The following is a 19,528-nucleotide window of genomic DNA, read 5'->3' on the forward strand; positions in this document are numbered from 1 at the left end:
AATCTCCCTATCTCAAGATCTCTGATGTAATCAGATCTGCAAAATCCCTTTTGTCATGTGAAGTAGCATTCACAGATTCCAGGAATTAGGACAAGGACATCGTTGGGAGCCATTATTCAGCCTACCCCCAACGGATTGACAAGCAGGAGGTGAATTGCACGATGCAAATGCAGAGGAAGTAAAAAAAAAAAAAAAGCTATCATTGAATAATAGATTTTAAGAGTTAATTGCTCCAGTGAAGACATCTAAAACGATTCTTTTTTTTTTTTTTAAGATTTTATTTATTTATTCACGAGAGAGACAGAGACACAGGCAGAGGGAGAAGCAGGTTCCATGCAGGGAGCCCGACGACGTGGGACTCGACCCCAGGTCTCCAGGATCACGCCCTGGGCTGAAGGCGGCGCTAAACTGCTGAGCCACCCGGGCTGCCCTAAAACGATTCCTTTACAAATCTACCATCATTCCCTAATACAGTGCTTGGCATATCGTAGGTGTGCAAGAAATATTTATTGAATGGATGGATGGGTGAATACAGTTCCCCCATGGAGACTGTAGACAGAAGAAAATGAAAATCTTTGAAGAAAATAACTTTGGTTTTTTTTTTTTCATTATATTGAAACCAAACAAGCAAGTATGTGTTGAAATCTTTTTTGTAAAAAGGATTTTCCAGTTCCATAAAAGCGATTAATTCAGTTAATTAAATGGGAAAATAGGATAGGTTGCAGTCAGGGGTAGGGGGCATCAGTAGCACCCAGTCCTGAGTAGACTCATTCAGTAAGACGTACACATTGGTAGACATAGGGGGCACAGAAGACACCACATTCTCAGGGGTCCATGTTCAGCGACAGCCTTGTCCCTGGGCTCTCCATCACACTGTGTGGCACCTGGCCGCTCCTCCTACAAGGGTGGGTGACTAGAGGCATGGCTCTAAAGTTAGACTCAGTGCAATGCCTGGATGACTTCATACAGCATTAAGTAGATCTGACTTTGGACCAGCCAACCTCTGCCTCAATTAAACCCTGGTGGTTGTTTTTTTTAATTTTTTATTTATTATATTATTTTTTAAAAAACCCTGGTTGAAAGCAGTATGGAAACTAGGCTCCTGTGACTTACCTAAGTCGAAAGGGGGAAAGATTTGCTTGAATCGGAGAAGTCCCATCATTTGTAAAGGAGGAAGGCTTCCCTCAGCCCTCCTCTCTAGGCAAACCCCCCCGGTTCATCTCCTGGGCACGTGAACTTGTGCCAAATGAGACCGTTGGGATGAAAAGGTGGCCTTGGATGGATTTCATTCTTGGGGAGCAGAAGGAAAATGCACAAAAAATCACAAAGAAGCCTGAGAATTTTAAATAAAGCCCTTGTAGGTGAGAATGTACAGGTAGTGCGGGAGCCACCCGGTGCCCCAGCAGCCGGCAGCCGTCCAGGAGCGGAGTCCACTGCCAGTGTGCTCTCAAGGCCGGAGCCCAGAGTGGTTCTCGACGAGCAAGTGACATCTGTTGTCTCTCACCACGAGCAGAGATCTGAACAATTCTGCCAATACAAGTGGGTTTTGTTCTGATGACCCGTTGGTGAAACAAAAATCCTGATGTTGCACCAAAGTGGGTTTTTTCCTCTACATTTCTCTCTTGGCAAAAATCCAAAAGCCTTAGAAAATTGGCTTTTCCATTAATGACAGGGGCACCTGTCAGTCTGTTAAGCATCCAAATCTTGATTTCATCTCAGGTCATGACCTTGGGGTCCTGAGATTCAGCCCTGCATCTGGCTCTGCCCTCAGTGTAGACTCTGCTTGTCCCTCTCCCTCCCGCCGCTTGCTCTTGCTTTCTCTCTCTCTTAAATAAGTAAATAACATCATTAAAAAATAAATGATAATAGAGAATGCAAGTGTCTATGTATTCCTTACCTTTCCCACTACTTTTACTGCCTACAGCCATCGTACTAATACATTTCTCTGTGGAGTCTCTTTATTCCAAGTGGAGTCTTTTCCATGCTGAAGAGTCAAAATGTGAAGTAGGAACTTCCATTTCTCAGGAAATTTGATGAAGAATATGTGACTTTGACAGGATGTTAATCAACATTTAGCCATCCACCATTGGCAATTTCATCCACCGTGGTGAAAGCAATGACCGCCTTGTGGAAATAAATGAAGCTCATCCACACAAGAACAGAGGCTGTTTATTCATAGTTTATTTTAGCAAGGGAGCCACCATCACTTGTGTCTGGCAGAGACCGACTCAAAGGCAGACAGGGGAGTTGGAATGTTCCATACTGAAGAAAAGCTCAGATATGCCTAGATGGAAAGGCATTGGCCTGGGGAAGATGGAGGTAGGCTCACTAGAAGCAAGATAGCGTGCGTGGTTAGCTTGGGAAGCAGATTTGGCTTTCTCTGGTCCTGAGTTGGAAACTGAGGCAAATATGGGGAAGCTGGAGCCATTGACTAAGTCCTGATGGTTCTGGGCCGATTGGGCCAATGCTGCAGAGGTTCTAGGTGAGAGTTCTATTTTCATATGCAGTCTGGCTAATGTCTGTTTGTACATTCAGTCTTTCAATAGAGAAAGCCAGAATATTAAAAATAAAAATGACAAAACAAAACAAAACCCCAGAAGGTTCAAATCTGCTGAAGAGCCGTCAGCATATACTTGAAAAGTTAGTCGTTATTTTAAGAACATTGTGCCTGAAGATCACGACTTAACAAACAGCTGAGCAGAAAGTGCATTTTCATATTACTCTGCGAAACATAACTTTTCATTCAGGTCACACGTCTCTGCTTCTAAATTACTTTTACTCATTGTGAGTCCAAGTTTCTGTGTGCATGCTCACGTGAAGCAATAGCTGTTAGGCTGTGCGTTGGCCTCGTTAGCAATGACGATTTTATACCAGGGTCATAAGAGGCTGCAAGTAGAAAATCAATTGAGATAATTCCAAAAGCAGTTCAATGTTTTTATACAATTCATGTAATTGAAGTTAAGCCTTTAGGAGTTAATTATGTCAAAAGTGAAATACCTGACCCCCATTTTTTGTGAATGTCACTATAAATTCAGTTTTAAAACTCCATTTTCCTTTGAAAATGAAACTATTGGGGATTACAGTATTGTGATGACAAAATTGTTCTTAATAAGTTAAGAAATCTCCAGAGTACAGATAAGCCAAGAATTGGCTATCGTACAAATAGTTCATAATTGTGTTCAAACACATTGAGAAATTTTACCAATAAAAGAGTTGTCAAGTGGGGCACCTGGGTGGCTCAGTGGTTGAGCCTCTGCCTTCAGCTCAGGTCATGATCCCAGAGTCCTGGGATTGAGTCCCATATTGGGCTCCCTGAAGGGAACCTGCTTCTCTCTCTGCCTGTGTCTCTGCCCATCTCTGTGTGTCTCTCATGAATAAATAAATAAAATCTTTAAAAAAAAAAAGAGCTGTTAAGTTTAGAAATATATCTATATATAGAGTTAAGGTAACTGAATTACAAAATTAATGTAACAAAACTGATGTTGAATTTTTTTAAAAATCCAGTTTTCAGCATGGTTATATGCCATTTACTATCTGTCATCAGTGGCATTTTAAAATGTCTAAGTGGTACTTCGAAGCACTACTTTGTGACTCATTGTAAGTATCCTACAATGTATTGAACATTTTTGTAACGAGTTCTTTAAATTTTGGTCGCACTATGCTCAAAATAAGTTGGAAATTGTTCCTATAAATAGTCAATGAGTAGAGTACCAAAAACTTCAGCTTTTGAAGTTTTTAGTGAATTGCAATTATTAAAAACAAAATTTCCAAACAGAAGACACTGGATTTCATCCCTTCAAGCACAAGGTAGGAACTTAACAAATTTAATGATGAGAACTCAAACAATGTAGTTGTTAATTCTTAAATTCTCTGAGCATTGGAATACCTAGACTTGAGTCTTTTGTCGGAATTCCTATTTTTAATTGGATAAATGTATATTCTTTACCTGAATGGAATGAACAAAAATACCCAATGGTTTCGCAGCATCTAAATTTGGCAAAACTTTCCACATAATCATAAATAGAGACGGTTTATTTGAGACATTTTGTCTTGTAAAACTTTTTCATAGGGGGGCCTGGGTGGCTGGCTCGGTCAGTTGGGCATTCGACTCCTGATTTTGGCTCAGGTCATGAGCTCAGGGTTGTGAGATAGAGTCCTGGGCTCTACGCTGGGCATGGAGCCTGCTTAGGATTCTCTCACTCCTCTGCCAACATCCCCTCCCACAACCACTCTTAAACACATGTTCTCCCTTTCTAAAAAATAAACCAAACAAAAACAAACAAACAAAAAAATCCACCACCTTTTTGTTGCTTGTGGCACTCAGATATCTGGTGCCAAATGGACAATAGCAGCCAAAATATTTGGGCCGAAATTTTAAACATTTCACAACAAAGAAGTATTCAATCTTAGAATATCCTTCACATAACAAAATCTACTCCAAATCTACCAAGTTCCTCAGCACTTAGAAAAAAGTTTCTCAGTTAAAAATATGGTCTATCAAGAAGAAGCAATTGAAGATTTCAATATAATCGTAAATAACCTACGACTTCAAAGAATACTGCAGGCAATTTTAAGAAAAGAAGAAAAAGAATTAGACCATACTAAAAAATACACACTTCAGAAAATGCCAGTGACTCAGTATTAGAACGAGAGATCTTTAAGAAACTGATTACTGTACACAAGTATATGCCAAAAATCATGGGTTTTTTAATGTGTACATAACCAATTTGAAGACATTTTAAAATATTTTTATTTAAAAGTACCTAGATACATATTTTGTAGAAAGAATGTGTAAAATTTTCTAGATTCTTATATTTTTAAAAAGAATCTTATTTTGAATTAAAATTTTAAAATTTTTTACAAGTTTTAATATCATAGAAAATACCATTTATGGTAAGGTAAAAAAGCTGAATATAATTATATACATAGAATCAAATCACAAATATGATTTAAAAATTGAAAAGAGACATCCTGGAAGTAAGTGAAGAAAAACATCAATTATGATTTTCTTGAGGTGGAAGATTTGTTTTTAAACTGTTTTTGAGTTGGGGCACCTGGTGGCTCAGTTAAGCATCAGACTCTTGATTTCAGCTCAGATCATAATCTCAGGGTCTTGAGATCAAACCCCATGACAGGCTCTGCTCTCAGTGTAGAGTCTGCTGGAGATTCTCTCTCTCTGCTCCTCCTCCCGCACTCACACGTGGACATGCGCTCCCTCCCTCTCTAAAAATAATCTTTTAAAAAATTGTTTTTGAGCAGAAGTATTTTATAGGTCCACCAATACAATAAAATAAATTTGTTGGTCAATAAATAAACATTTCAAAAAACATATAATTGTAATTACTTTTAGCACTCCCTTCTCAAATATATCCTGGTTTGGACAATAAATTATACAGTTATCCTATACAACTGTATCCCCCACTCTTTCCAAAATTAGGATCCTTGAAGCCCTTTCTTTCTGTTGGCCTTTGGTTTTTTTGAGGGTGTAGTCCTAAAATAGAGGACTTTTAGAAGATAAGAAGAAAACTTACAACTCAATAACAAAAACACAAACAACCTGATTAAAAAATGAGCAAAGGAAAAAATAAAAATAAAAAACAAATAAATAAATAAATTTTTTAAAAAATGAGCAAAGGACTTGAATTGACATTTCTCCCAAAAAACTACACAAATGGCCAACAAGCATATTAAAACATGCTCAGCATCACTAACTAGGGAAATGCAAATCAAAACCACAACAAGATGCCATACATACTTACTAGGATGGCTATTCTTAAAACAAAAAATAAAAACAAAATAGCAAGTGTTGACAAGGATATAGAGAAATTGGAACCCTCGTACACTGCTGGTAGGAATGTAAAATGATGTAGCTTATATGGAAAGTAGTATGGCAACTCCTAAAAAAAAATTAAAATTGAATTACCACATGATCCAGCAAATTCTGCTTCTGAGTATACACCTTTAAAAGTTTGCTATGGCTGCCATAACGAAATGCCACAGACTGGGTGTCTTAAACAACAGAAACTTATTTTCTTATAGCTCTTGAAGCTAGAGGTCGAAGATCAAGGCATAGGTGAGTTTGGCTTCTTCTGAAGCCTCTCTTCTTGGCTACAGATGGTCACCCTCTTGCTTCCTCTGCACATGTTTATCTTTCTGTTGTATAGGCATGCCCCTGTGGTGTTTCTCAGTGTGTCCAAATTTCCTTTTTAAAAGGAAGCTAGTCAGACTGGATCAGAGCTCATCCTAATGGCTTCATTCTGAGTTAGTCACCTGTTAAAAGGCTTTCTCTTCAAACACAGTCACACTCTGGGGATTAGAATTTCAATATATGAATTTGAGGGGGACAAAATTTAGCCCCTAACAATACCCCACATAATTGAAATCAGGGTCTCAAAGAGATATTATGCATCCATGTTCATAGCATTATTCACATAGTTGAAAGGTAGAAGCAACACAAATGTTCATCAATAAATTAGTTGATCAACAAAATGTGGTATATGCATACAGTGGAACATTATTCAGCCTTAAAAAAGAAAGAAATTCTGATAAATGCTACAACATGGATAAAACTTGGGGATATCATGCTAAGTGAATTAAAGCAATCACAAAAAAGACAAATACTGTATTCTACTTCTATGAGGCACCTGTAAAATTCATAGACATAGAAAGTACAAGGGTGATTGCCGGACATTGAGAAGAGGGAGGAATAAAGAGTTGGTGTTTATCAAGAATAGAATTTCAGTTTTGCAGGATGAAATAGTTCCAGAGATTGGTTGCACAACAACGTGAATGTACTAAACACTACTGAATTATACACCTAAAAATGATTAAGATGATACATTTTATGTTATGTACCTCTTACCACAATTAAAATTTTTTTTAAATAATAAAATGGCATAGATGTACACACACCTTGTGCCATTGTTAAATTTCCTTGATTTGATATGATGCAATCATTACGTAAGATGTAACCTTCTAGGGACATGGGGTGAAAGCTACTGGGAACCGCTCTGTACTACTTACTGTCTTTGCAACTTCCCATAAATCCCCAATCAACTCCAAAGAAAAAGGTTTTTTTGTTTGTTTGTTTGTTTGTTTGTTTGTTTGTTTGTTTTTTGCACTCTTGTGTTTACAAAGAGGGAAGTTAGAGATTGCCAGTTCAATCTCTTGGACCAGCATAACAGAACTTCACAGAGACAGAGATTAAAGAGCCTATTTAACCACAGCTTGCCTGTGAGGATAACTTTGATCGGAAAGAAGCTCACAAGCTGGGACTCAGCAGGACCAAGTAACCCATGTAATGATTATTACAAGTTATTAGCTGTCAAGGAAAGGCGAATTAACACACTGTCTCTTTGGCATTGGGACCTTGGTAATGGCTTCCTACTGAGAAGATTCCCCAACAATAATTCTGCATGTCGAATGCCTCGTTTACCCAACAGTAAACCATGAACTATAGCCCAGATTCTCTTCATGCACATCACTCAATATCACACTGTGAGGGCAGGTTCCGTACGTTGTTTCTAGCCAAGGCCGAAACGCAGTGGCAGGTTTTCCCCTCCAAACTCAGACACTAGATTTACCTCTTCCCTTGGAAAAAAAAAAAAAAGTCTCCCTTCCCCTAAACTGGAATCCAGAAATGTCTTGAACTTATGGGGGCAATCTGTCTCAACTACTGACTTTCTTAATTAGGGCAGTCCCGACTTATTAATGACAGGATTGGAGGTGTTATCTAGGACTTGATCTCGTTCTCTCACCTATGATTCAATTCTCAAATTCTGCAGTGTAATGACTGCCTCTAGAAGAAGTATTCCTGATTGCCTGGCTCTGAAAAGAACTCTCCCATAAGGCTAGTTATAAAGAAAACTAAGAAGTTACAAAGAAAACCTTCTTTCAAGGCCAATAAACCAGGTTTGTTTCAAAGGCATAGGAAAGAGAAACATACTTTCCCATCCACCACAAAAAACATCCCCATAAAGGGCTCAATATCAGGGCTTAACAAAGAAAAATAGATGACCCATCACTTTTTTTTTTAGGTTTTTATTTATTTATTTGAGAGAGAGGCAGAGACACAGGCAGAGGCAGGAACAGGCCCCATACAGGGAGCCCGATGTGGGACCCGATCCCGAGGCTCCAGGATCACGCCCTGAGCCAAAGACAGACACTCAACTGCTGAGCTACCCAGGCGTCCCTAGATGACCCATCTTGTGTGATCTTACAGTGCCATAGACTGAATGTTTGTGCCTCCCCCCCACCCAAAATTCACGTTTGTTACGAGTGAGAGAGTCTGCATTGTGTGAATGGAGGTCTCAGTCCTTGGATTCCCCGTGAGATTTTTACGGGGATCCGTGCTCAGAATAAGTGGACCATGGGACGCCTGTGTGGCTCAGAAGCAGGGAGCCTGCTTCTCCCTCTGCCTGTGTCTCTGCATCTCTCTGTGTCTCTCATGAATAAATAAATAAAATCTTAAAAAAAAAAAAAAAAGGAATAAGTGGACCAGGTGGAACCAGTCCCTAGGTTGTTTTGAGATCTGATATCTCTGGAAGGAGCTGTGACCTACAGTGGGGTGGTCTCTAATGGAGGCTGTTTCCAATCATTTGGTAAACTCCTCCCACAGGTTGGGTGGAGGGGGTTTGACCCTACAAGGTTTGCACCAAAGCATTATGGCAGCCTTTCTCCATAGGAGGGGAGGGTTGCAAAAGCATTATAAAGAGTCTAGGTGTTACCCTGGGGCAGAGGTGAATGAGAAGAGGACTTGTTAGGCATCTGTGGCTCTTGATCTGTTAGGCTCAGGTCTTGGAAGGCACAAGGTCAGGAGGTTGTGTCCTGGGGCTTTTAGTGTATAGTGTATTTATCACGGCTCCTGCCTCCAGCTCCTGTCTCTATCATTCCCCTTCAATGACTTGGGACTCCGCCTCGGGGTATTCCTTCCTGCTTGTTCCTAGCTCCTACCTAACCTGTTGAAACCGAATCTCCAAAGTGCTGGGAAGTAGGGGTGGGAGGTGATTAGGTCACGAGAGTGGAGCCCTCACTGATGCCCTTAAAATGAAGCGGGCTCTCTCACCAGCACCTGGATCTTGGGCTTTCCAAGCCTCTTGGACTGTGAAAAATAAATGTCTATTGTTTATAGGCCACTCAGCCTAGAGTACTTTGTTATAGAGTGGCCCAAACTGGCTTAGACATGTAGCACACACCCCCCGAAAATTAAGCAATAATACCTGGACTCTAATCACAAAGTTAAAACTAATCCTTGTGTAAGTGTTCAAAATAAACACTGAAAATTCTTCTTCTTTTTTTTTTTTTCTGAAAATTCTTCTAAAGCCACTTTAGGGCCTGCCACAATAATGTGAATTAGGCTTCCTTATCTTTCCGTCTTCCAAAGTATGCCCCCCCCCCACTCCTGGCATTCAATATTTATACAATAATAATAACGATTATTAAAAACCTCTGCACCAGGTACTTCAAAACATTATCTCTAATGCTCCCACAACAGACATGGGAGGGATCATTAAAGTTATGGAAACTGAGGCTCAAAGAATTAAGTCATTTGCCCAAGTTCAAAAGTAGAAGAAAATTGAACAAGCAAACAAGTATGGGCAGTAGCGAAGGAAAATAGTTTTTTTTTTTTTTAAGATTTTATTTATTTACTTGAGAGAGAGAGCAAGAGCTGTGTTGAGGGGCACGGGGGAGGGAGAGGCCGACTCCCCGCCGAGCAGGGAGCCCCATTCAGGGCTCCATCCCAAGACCCTGAGATCATAATGTAAGCTGAAAGCAGACACTTCACCGACTGAGCCACACAGGTGCCCAGGAAAAAAAAAAAAAGGATTTTTTAAAATGATGTGTATGAACGTGGTTGCAACAAAAAGAAGGAAAACGGTAGATATAAAAGGAGACTAAAATTTTCAGTGCAAACAGCGGCAATTAGGAAAGGGTTTTTTGTTTTCCATTGCTGCTATATTAAAAAAAAAAATGCCACAAAAGTAGTGGCTTAAAACAACACGCCTGTGTTATCTCACAGCTTCGCAGATCCGAGTCCCAGGTGATCTCACTGTGCTACATCCACTTCTCAGCAGGGCCCATCCCTTCCAGGAGCCCCTGGGCCGGATCCATTTCCAGGTGCTGGAGGCCCCTTTCCTTGGCTGGGGGGCCTCTCCCACTGTCAGCCTGTGACGTTAAGCCAAATTCTTTCCTTTTAAAAGTCAGTTGACTGGCAGCCTGCATCCCATCTGTGAGCTTGCGTCCCCTCGGGCGGCCAGCATGCTGCCCAGACAGGGAGGCCTGGAGCCCCCGGATGGGCCTGGATGGGCCTGGTTGGGCCTGGATGGGCCTGGGAGTTCGCCTCCAGCCGCCACTATTGAGGGTGCCCTTCCGAGGCATCGGGAGCCATTCTAGGCATGAAACCACTCACCAAACTGAAGGGTCAGCAGGACTAATAAGTGCAGTTGCAACGTTTTACTCAGGCCCTTCCTCTTCTGCCCTTGGAACACCCGGCCGCATGGCTATAGGTGCCCTTCACGCAGGGCTCCCCCAGGGGCCGTGTCCTATCAGAGCTGCCTGAGGGAGTCATGGCAAGGTAAGATCCAGGGCACCTGGGGGGCTCCGTGGTGGAGCGTCTGCCTTTGGCTCTGGGTGGGATCCTGGGGTCCCGGGATCCAGTCCCACCATCGGGCTCGGGAGGGAGGTGGTGGGATTAGTGCATGGAGCCTGCTTCTCCCTCTGCCTGGGTCTCTGCCTCTCTTTATGTGTCTCATGAATAAATAAATAAAATATTAAAAAAAAAAAAAAAAGGAAAGGAAAGGTAAGATCGGAGCTTTGGAAAGAGAGGAAGTAGGATGAGCAAAATCAGCACATCCCTGACTCTCCCCCTGAGGGGAGGCTGGCGCTCCATCTCCTTGTCAGGCAGCCTCTCAAATAAACACGTCCCTTGCTGCAAACTCTGTGTCTCTGCACTTGGCTTTGCTCAATGGGGAGTCAACAAACTTGGGTCAGTTACTGGTGCTGCAGACAAAATAGACCGGGGGGCAGGTTGTTCTGTTTTCACTGGGTCTGCAGTAGAGTGCCCGAGCACTTGCAGTACAGCTTTAAAAACCTCTCTGTGAAAAGGAAACAGCATAGCCGTATAAATGACTTTTACTGAAAAACTTTAGCTCCCTGGGTTCAGAAGAGAAACTGCCTACAACTACCTTGTCTTACCCTGACCTGATCTGATTTGGTTTCAAGGTTACTTAATAGTAGTTGCCCCAGGATGGTAGTTGAATAGTTTTCATTCCCTCTATTTTCTGGAATGATTCTTATAAAATAGCAATGATTTGTTCTTTGAAAATTCGATTGAGCTCATCTCTGAAATTGTTCAGCCCTGGGTTTTTGTTTTGTTGAGGTTTTCATTCCCAATTCAATTTCTCTAGTGGTTATTAGTCTGTTCAGGTTTCTGAGATTTTGTTCTGGATATTTGTCAATTTCATCTAGGTTTTGAAAGTTATTGCTGCACCATTGCTCGTAATACTGGTTTATTCTTAAAATTTGCTGTGTCTGTAATTACTTCCCCCTTTTTATTATTCATTTTGTTTCTGTGCATTTTTCGCTTTCCTGGTTGGCTTTTTTTTTTTTTCTTAAATTCTGCCAGAGGTCTATTAGGGTTGTCTTTGGTTTCATAAATAATCCCCAATGTTTTTGGTTTGACTAATGAATTGCCTCGGCCTTATGTTTATTATATCTCTCCTTGTTTTCATTGCTCTATTGTTTGGTCTTTTGTAATCTCTTATTCCCTAAGCTTATTTCTCGTGTTTTCAATCAAATATACTTAGAGCTGTACATTGCTCTTTAGGTACTGTTTATTGTGTTACACAGATTTTCATACACACTACTTTCATGTCATCTGCTCTAAATATTTTGGGATTATTCTCCTAATTTTGTTTTTAAACCAAATACTATATTTTTAAACTTCTGGATTTGTGAGATTTAGCTCTCAACCTGCTGTTGATTTCTAATTCTTCTTCATTATGGTCACAAAGAACAGTTTGTGTGATGCTGATTCTTTGGAATTTACTGAGGTGATGTGTGTGTGTGTGTGTGTGTGTGTGTGTGTGTGTAATCATAGAAGTTTTCTGTGAATGTCCCGCATGTAATAAAAGAGTGTGTATTCCCTAAAGGAGCTGGAGAAAGAACAGCAAATAAAGCCTAAACCTAGCAGTAGAAGAGAAATAATAAAGATTAGAGCAAGATCAATGAAATAGAAACCAAAAGAACAGTAGAACAGATCAATGAAACTAAGAGCTGATCTTAGAATTAATAAAATTGATATACCCCTGGCCAGACTTATCAAAAAGAAAAGAGAAAGGACCCAAAATAAATAAAATCATGAATGAAAGAGGAAGGATTACAACCAAAACCAAAGGAATACAAACAAAAGAACATATTATGAGTAACTATATCCCAACAAATTAAGCAATCTGGAAGAAATAGATGCCTTCCTAAAGATGTGTAAACTACCAAAACTGAAACAGGAAGAAATAGAAAACCTGAACAGACCCATAACCAGCAAGGAAATTGAAGCAGTAATTGAAAAATCTCCCAACAAACAAGAGTCCAGGGCCAGATGGCTTCCCAGAGGAATTCTCACCAAACGTTTAAAGAATTAATACCTATTCTTCTGAAGCTGTTTCAAAAAATAGAAATGGGAGAAAAACTTCCAAATACTATGAGTCCAGCATTACCTTGATCCTCAAACCAGACAAAGATCCCACCAAAAAGGAGAATTACAGACCAATATCTCTGATGAATATGGATGCCAAAATTTTCACCGAAATACTAGCCAATAGGATCCAGCAGTACATTAAAAGGATTATTCACCACAACCAAGTGGGATTTATTCCTGGACTTGCAAGAATGGTTCTACATCTGCAAATCAATCAGTGTGATATACTACATTAATAAAAGAAAGGACAAGAACCATATGATCCTCTCAGTACGTGCAGAATAAGCATTTGACAGAGTACAGCATCCTTTCTTGATTAAAACTTTCACAGTGTAGGAATAGAGGGAACATACCTCAATATCATGAAAGCCATATATGAAAAGCCCACAGCGAATATTATTCTCAATGGGGAAAACCTGAGAGCTTTTCCCCTAAGGTCAGGAACATGGAGGGATGTCCACTCTCACCACAGCTGTTCAACAAAGCACTAGAAGCCCTAGCCTCAGCAATCAGACAACATAAAGAAATAGAAGGCATCTGAATCAGCAAAGAAGTCAAACTCACTCTTTGCAAATCTCATGATACTCTATATGGAAAACTCAAAAGACTCCACCTCAAAATTGCTAGAACTCCTACAGGAACTCACCAAAGTGACAGGATATATAATCAATGCACAGAAAACAGCTGCATTTCTATACACTAACAATGAGACAGAAAGAGAAATTAAGGAGTCAATCCTACTTACAACTGCACCCAAAACCATAAGGTACCTAGAAATAAACCTAACCAAAGAGGCAAAGGATCTGTACTTAAAACTATAGAACACTCATGAAAGAAATTGAAGAAGACACAAATAGAAAAATGTTTCATGCTCATGGATTGGAAGAACAAAAATCGTTAAAATGTCTATGCTAAAAAAGAAAAAAATGCCTATGCTACCTAGAGCAATCTATATATCCAATGCAATCCCTATCAAAATACCATCAACTTATTTCACAGAGCTGGAACAAATAATCCCCAAATTTGTATGGAACCAGAAAAGACCCTGAATAGCCAGCCAAAGGAATGTTGAAAAAGAAAACCCAAACCGGTGTCATCACAATTCCAGACTTCAAGCTGTATTACAAAGCTGTGATCATCAAGACAGTGTGGTACTGGCACAAAATCACACACGTGGATTAATGGAACAGAATAGAGAACCCAGAAATGGACCCTCAACTCTATGGTCAATTCATCTTTGACAAAGCAGGAAAGAATATCCAATGGAAAAATGAGTCTCTTTAACAAACGGTGTTGGGAAAATTGGACAGCCACATACAGAAGAAGGAAACCAGACCATTTCCTTATACCATACACAGTTTTCTTATGAGGAATTTTCCAGAAAGAATTACCTTCGCTGTGAAATGAGTACAGTAAATATCAATATTGTCCTGATAATCGCAGATAACTATAAAGTCTAGTATCCATAGGAGTTTTCCTGCAGCTTATAGGACACTATATAAAGGGCCAACACCAATCCTTCGATGGGAAATTGCTTCACAAAGGTACCTGTGTGGTTGTTGATTGATATAGTAAAGTATATCACCTTGCCTCACCTAACTTGGCTGGTGTTGACTCTCTCTGGCAGGGCCTGCCTTAGGGTCAAAGACTCATAATAACTATCCTTAAAAAGATGAAGGTCTGACATAAGGAAAGATGAGATTTGTTCTTGGATTCATAGAGCATACAGGAATGATTAGTGAGAAGATATACAGAGTTTTTACTCAACTATAAGAAAGGATTTACCGTTTTAAAAATTCTTTCATTCAATTACACTGGAGGAAAGACTGACTTCTCTTTCTATTCTGTTTACAGAAAATATTACAAAACTGTGGTCATTCAATGGGTTGTTTCTGTGAAGGTTCAAAGTGAGTTTGATTATTAGATGATTATTAGTTAGATTATTAGTTAGATTATTAGATGGGGTGTGGTAAAGTGGAACCCAAACATTAGAGGGGAATTGCACCTGATAACCTCTAAGTTAATAATTTAAGAGTGTTGGCTCAGAAATAAAACATACTTGGTTCAAATACCAGCTCTGCCATTTTCTGTCATGTGTAGTTTTAAGTAGTCTTCACTCTGAAAGTTAGAGACTGCACATGTGTTGCCACTCTCATTTTAATTATGGTGTTTAATCATTTATATTTAATATGAGTATCGATATGGTTGGATTTAGTTCTACACTTTTATTCTGTGCTTTTTGTTCCATCTGTTTTTTTTTTGTTGTTGTTGTTTTTTGGGGTTTTTCTTTTGTCCTCTGTTCTTCTTTGCCTAATTTGGGTTAATTAAACATTTGGCCAAATACTAAGCTGCATATGTGCGAAGTGAGACTCTGCTAGGTCTAGCAGGGAACAAACAGCTGCTGGGGAGCAGTAGCTGAACAGAGATTCCAGAGGTCCCCCAGTGCTAGGAGACCTAGGCATTTGGACCAGCCAGGATGGAGAGAACTCACAAAACACCAGGCATTTACTTGGCATCTTGGAGGGACTATACTTTAGGAGTAGAGCTACTCTAGGATTTAGAAAAGAGCTATTTTAGGCCCATGTTAACAAATCTTTATAACAGCCTCAAAAGAATCAAGGTGATCCATTAGTAAACTAACTGCATTCCAGAAAAATAAAAAGCATTACTCTCAAAACGAAGACAATAAAATCCAGATTCAATGCAGAATCATCCAAGTCCAGTGAGAACTGCAAAATCTTGACATGGACAATTTCATCCAAACACTCATCCACCTTTACTGAGAGACCTGATCAATGTACAATTGTCCATCCTTTCTCTGTCCCATTGAGATGTATATGAATCTGCCAAACCCCAGAGTTGTCCTTTTCAAGGCCCTGAGAGCCTTCCTTGGAAATGTAGTCATCCAGTGAGGGGGGCACTTGACGGGATGAGCACTGGGTGTTATTCTGTATGTTGGCAAATTGAACACCAATAAAAAATAAATTTATTATTAAAAAAAAAAAAGGAAATGTAGTCATCAAGAGGGATAGGGCCCCTGTCTCCCAGGCCTTGTGCCAGGGTAGGGGCATATGTCAGTAGACCCAGATGGCCTAATCACTCCTTTAACCCCCTTCAGTGCTTTTCCTTTCAGCCTACTCCAGTGTTTAAAAGCCTTTTGCTTTTTGTTTCAGATGAGTAGAGCTCAGGTCATAGTGGGGTCTCCCTACTATTACAGCAGTACTAAATAAAATCTGTCTAACAGCCTTTAACTAGTGTTTGAGACACTAGTTTAGCAGCTAGCTTTGTTTCTCCTTGACAGCAGCATACTGTAGATTAAAAAAATTATGAGAGGTTAAAAAAAAAAAAAAGAAAGCAGGAAATTGTGACACCTTCTGAATATGTGTCACATATGCAAGACAATATTGATCACCAATGGCTATGCTTCCCAGCACAGGAAGGCATTTGGAATCACTGTTCTCTGCTGGGCCTCACAGCATCTTACCCTGCACATGGATGCGTTGGTGTTTGGGTCCCCGTGCGGATTTAGAGGCTTCTTTCTACAGCTTCCTTCCCTGATACCTGGCCCTACAAACTCTCACCAGCTCAGCCTCTCTGCTGTCTGGAATGTGCCCTCGGGCAAAAAGCTAGAGCAGCGGGGCTTACCTCATGCATTTACCCTCTCTCGGGTTAACAATCTGTGCTGTCATCCAATGTCTGAAAGCAGCCTTGGGTCTTCCGTGCAGTTTTATAGTTGCTTCAGTGGGAAGGCCAGCCCAGAATCTGTTGTCACCATGTTGGAAGCAAAAATCGATTACTCTTAGAGATGAGAAAACCGGGGAATGGTAAGGTTAAGCACCTTATCCAAAATCACACAGCAGTTTAAGTCCTGGAGCTGGAATTCAAACCTGGGCAATCTAACTTCAGGGCTGCTCACATAATTGCTGAATGAAAAATGGCCTTATATATGTAAGATGTTCGCTTCAGTATCGGAAAGCACAGCATGTCCTTAGTAAACTCTAGCTGTATTATTCTTAAAAACCCTAAATCGCAATATGAATTTATATCAAGCCCAGAGCTTCAAAGTGGAAGTTGGTCAATAGGCCATTAGTAATACCAAATGAGTTGTATTCTTGATTAACACTAATCTTTATTGCTATCCTACCATTAGTAAATGAAAAGAGGGCATTTGCTTAAATCCTTTATTGCTTAAGTCCTGTTTATTTGCATGAACAAAATACTAAATCCTTAGTCTGCTTTCTTTTGCCATTAAATTCTACCTTTGTTCATTAGAAATATAAGGCAAAACAAATAAAGCAATCCAAGCAATCAGGCATGGAGGGGGACTCCTTTCAATTTCTGAATTTCAAGTCACTAAATACTGTGCAGTACCACCCCCATCTGGCCATAAAGGAGATTGCAGCAGAAGGAAGGTACAAGCCCCTGAATAGGAATGCAGATACTGGTAATAAAACCTGCTCTTAATCTACCATCTAATTCTTAATCTACCACTGAAATGAGTTCTAATTTTCCATCTTATACAAAAGTTATAATTATAATTCTTTAAGCCCTGCCTTTCCTTGGTTTTAGCCCATATACTTGAAAACGGTTTGCAGAAGACATGAACAGACATTTCTCCAAAGACATACACATGGCCAACAGACACATGAAAAGCTGCTCAACATCCCTCAGCTTCAGGAAGATACAAATCAAAACCACAATGAAATATCACCCCATGCCAGTCAGAGTGGCTAAAATTAACAAGTCAGGAAATAACAGATGTTGGTGAGGATGCAGAGAAAGGGGAACCCTCTTACACTGTTGATGGAAATGCCAGCTGGGATAGCTACTCTGGAAAACAGTGTGGAGGCTCCTCGAAAAGTTGAAAATAGAGCTACCCTATGACCCAGCAACTGCACTACTAGGTGTTTACCCAAAGGAAACAAACGTAGTGATCTGAAGTGACACCTGCGCCCCAATGTCTATAGCAGCAATGTCCACAATAGCCAAACTATGGAAAGAGCCCAGCTGTCCATCGACAGATGAATGGATAAAGAAGATGTGGGGGAGACATGTAATGGCATATTACTCAGCCATCAAAAAAAAGGAATTTTACCATCTGCAACGACGTGGATGGAACTAGAGGGTATTATGCTAAGCAAAATAAGTCAATCAGAGAAAGACAATTACCATATGGTATCAGTCATATGTGGAATTTAAGAAACGAAACAGAGGATCATAGGGAAAGAGAGGGGAAAATAAGATGAAATCAAAGAGGGACACAAACCATAAAAGACTCTTAACTACAGGAAACAAACTAAGGATTGCTGGAGGGGGAGGTGGTGGGTAGGGGGATGGGGTAACCGTGTGATAGGCATTAATGATGGCACTTGATGTAATGAGCACTGGGTGTTGTATACAACTGATGAATCACTAAATTCTGCCTCTGAAACTAATAACATAATCTGTTAATTAATTGAATTTAAATTAAAAACAGTTTGCCTCTGTCTTCTGCCTCTTTTTTCTAAATTTCAGTTATACCTACTAGCACAAAATGCAATAGACATGTTGCAGTTGTGTACTCAGTCTGATTAACCTAGGAAGGAGAACTACCCTGTTCAGGTCATCTTTCTACCCCATTCTTGTCCCAGACCACAAACAAAACAAAACAACTCAGACAAGCAAAACAAAACAAAACAACTCAGACAAGCAAATGAGGTCCATTCTGTTGACCCTGGCCTCTCTGATGTTCAGATTTACTAAGTAGCAGCGGTCCAACCACTGCACATGTTCTCTGTAAATGTCCCTTTTGATAAATCTTAACCCTAAAACAATGGAAAAGGAAATGAAGAAATCAGGAAACGGTAAATTTAACATATTAAATCAAGACTTGCTTTACTGGTATCTTCCAATGAGCCCAAACTTCCTTTTCTTTTGTTCCTTTGCTCTTTTTAAAAATTGGGGTATAATCAACATATATTGTCATATCCATTTCAAAGTATAGCATAAAAATGTGGTATTTGTATATGTTGCAAAATTATCACAATACATCTAATTAATAACATTCATCATTACAGTTACACATTTTTTCCTGTGATAAGAACTCTTGTCTTAAAAAAAAAAAAACTCTCAGCAACTTTCAAATACAGGCGACAGTATTCCTAACTCTAGCCAGCATGTTTTATATTACATTCCCATGACTTATTTATTTTCTAACTGGAAGTTTATAACTTTTGACTCCTTCATGAACTTCACCCACACCCACCCCTCACCTCTGACAACCACCAATCTGCTCTATGTATCCTCGGGTTCAACTGAACTTCCCTTTTTTGAAATCAACTTTACCTGGGAGCACAAAGCCACCATGATTGACCTGTGAATAATTCTGAATATGCGGTCAAGCTAATAAAATGTTCAGTGTGGATGACATCTTCAATAATTTCCACAAGTTTGCAATTTTTCAGGTAAAGCTATACTTTAATGCATCTGGATAGATTCATTTTTCTCTCAATCTATAAGAGCTACTTCTTTGTTCTACTAATACTCAGATGTGTTCAGGCTGGGAATCTATACTTTTTAGAACTCCTATTACAGCATGGGTGCTTTCATGATTTTTTAAAACTCTTCTCTGGCCGTTGAAGTACATTATTCTCAATGTAGGCTTACGTGGTGGGCTTTGTCCTCAAATTAGGATCATTTCTATTTCATTTCCTACATATCCTTTTAGATGGCAAGAGGAATCTTTTCCAAATGCATATATGCCTCGCCATGGGAGCATATCCACAGACCACCCACAGAAACCCACAAAAGAAAAAAACTGCCTCCAAATTCATAATCAGCCCTTTCTGTAGAAAT

This window comes from Vulpes vulpes, chromosome 3, assembly GCF_048418805.1.
Source record: "Vulpes vulpes isolate BD-2025 chromosome 3, VulVul3, whole genome shotgun sequence".
Classification (NCBI taxonomy): Eukaryota; Metazoa; Chordata; class Mammalia; order Carnivora; family Canidae; genus Vulpes; species Vulpes vulpes.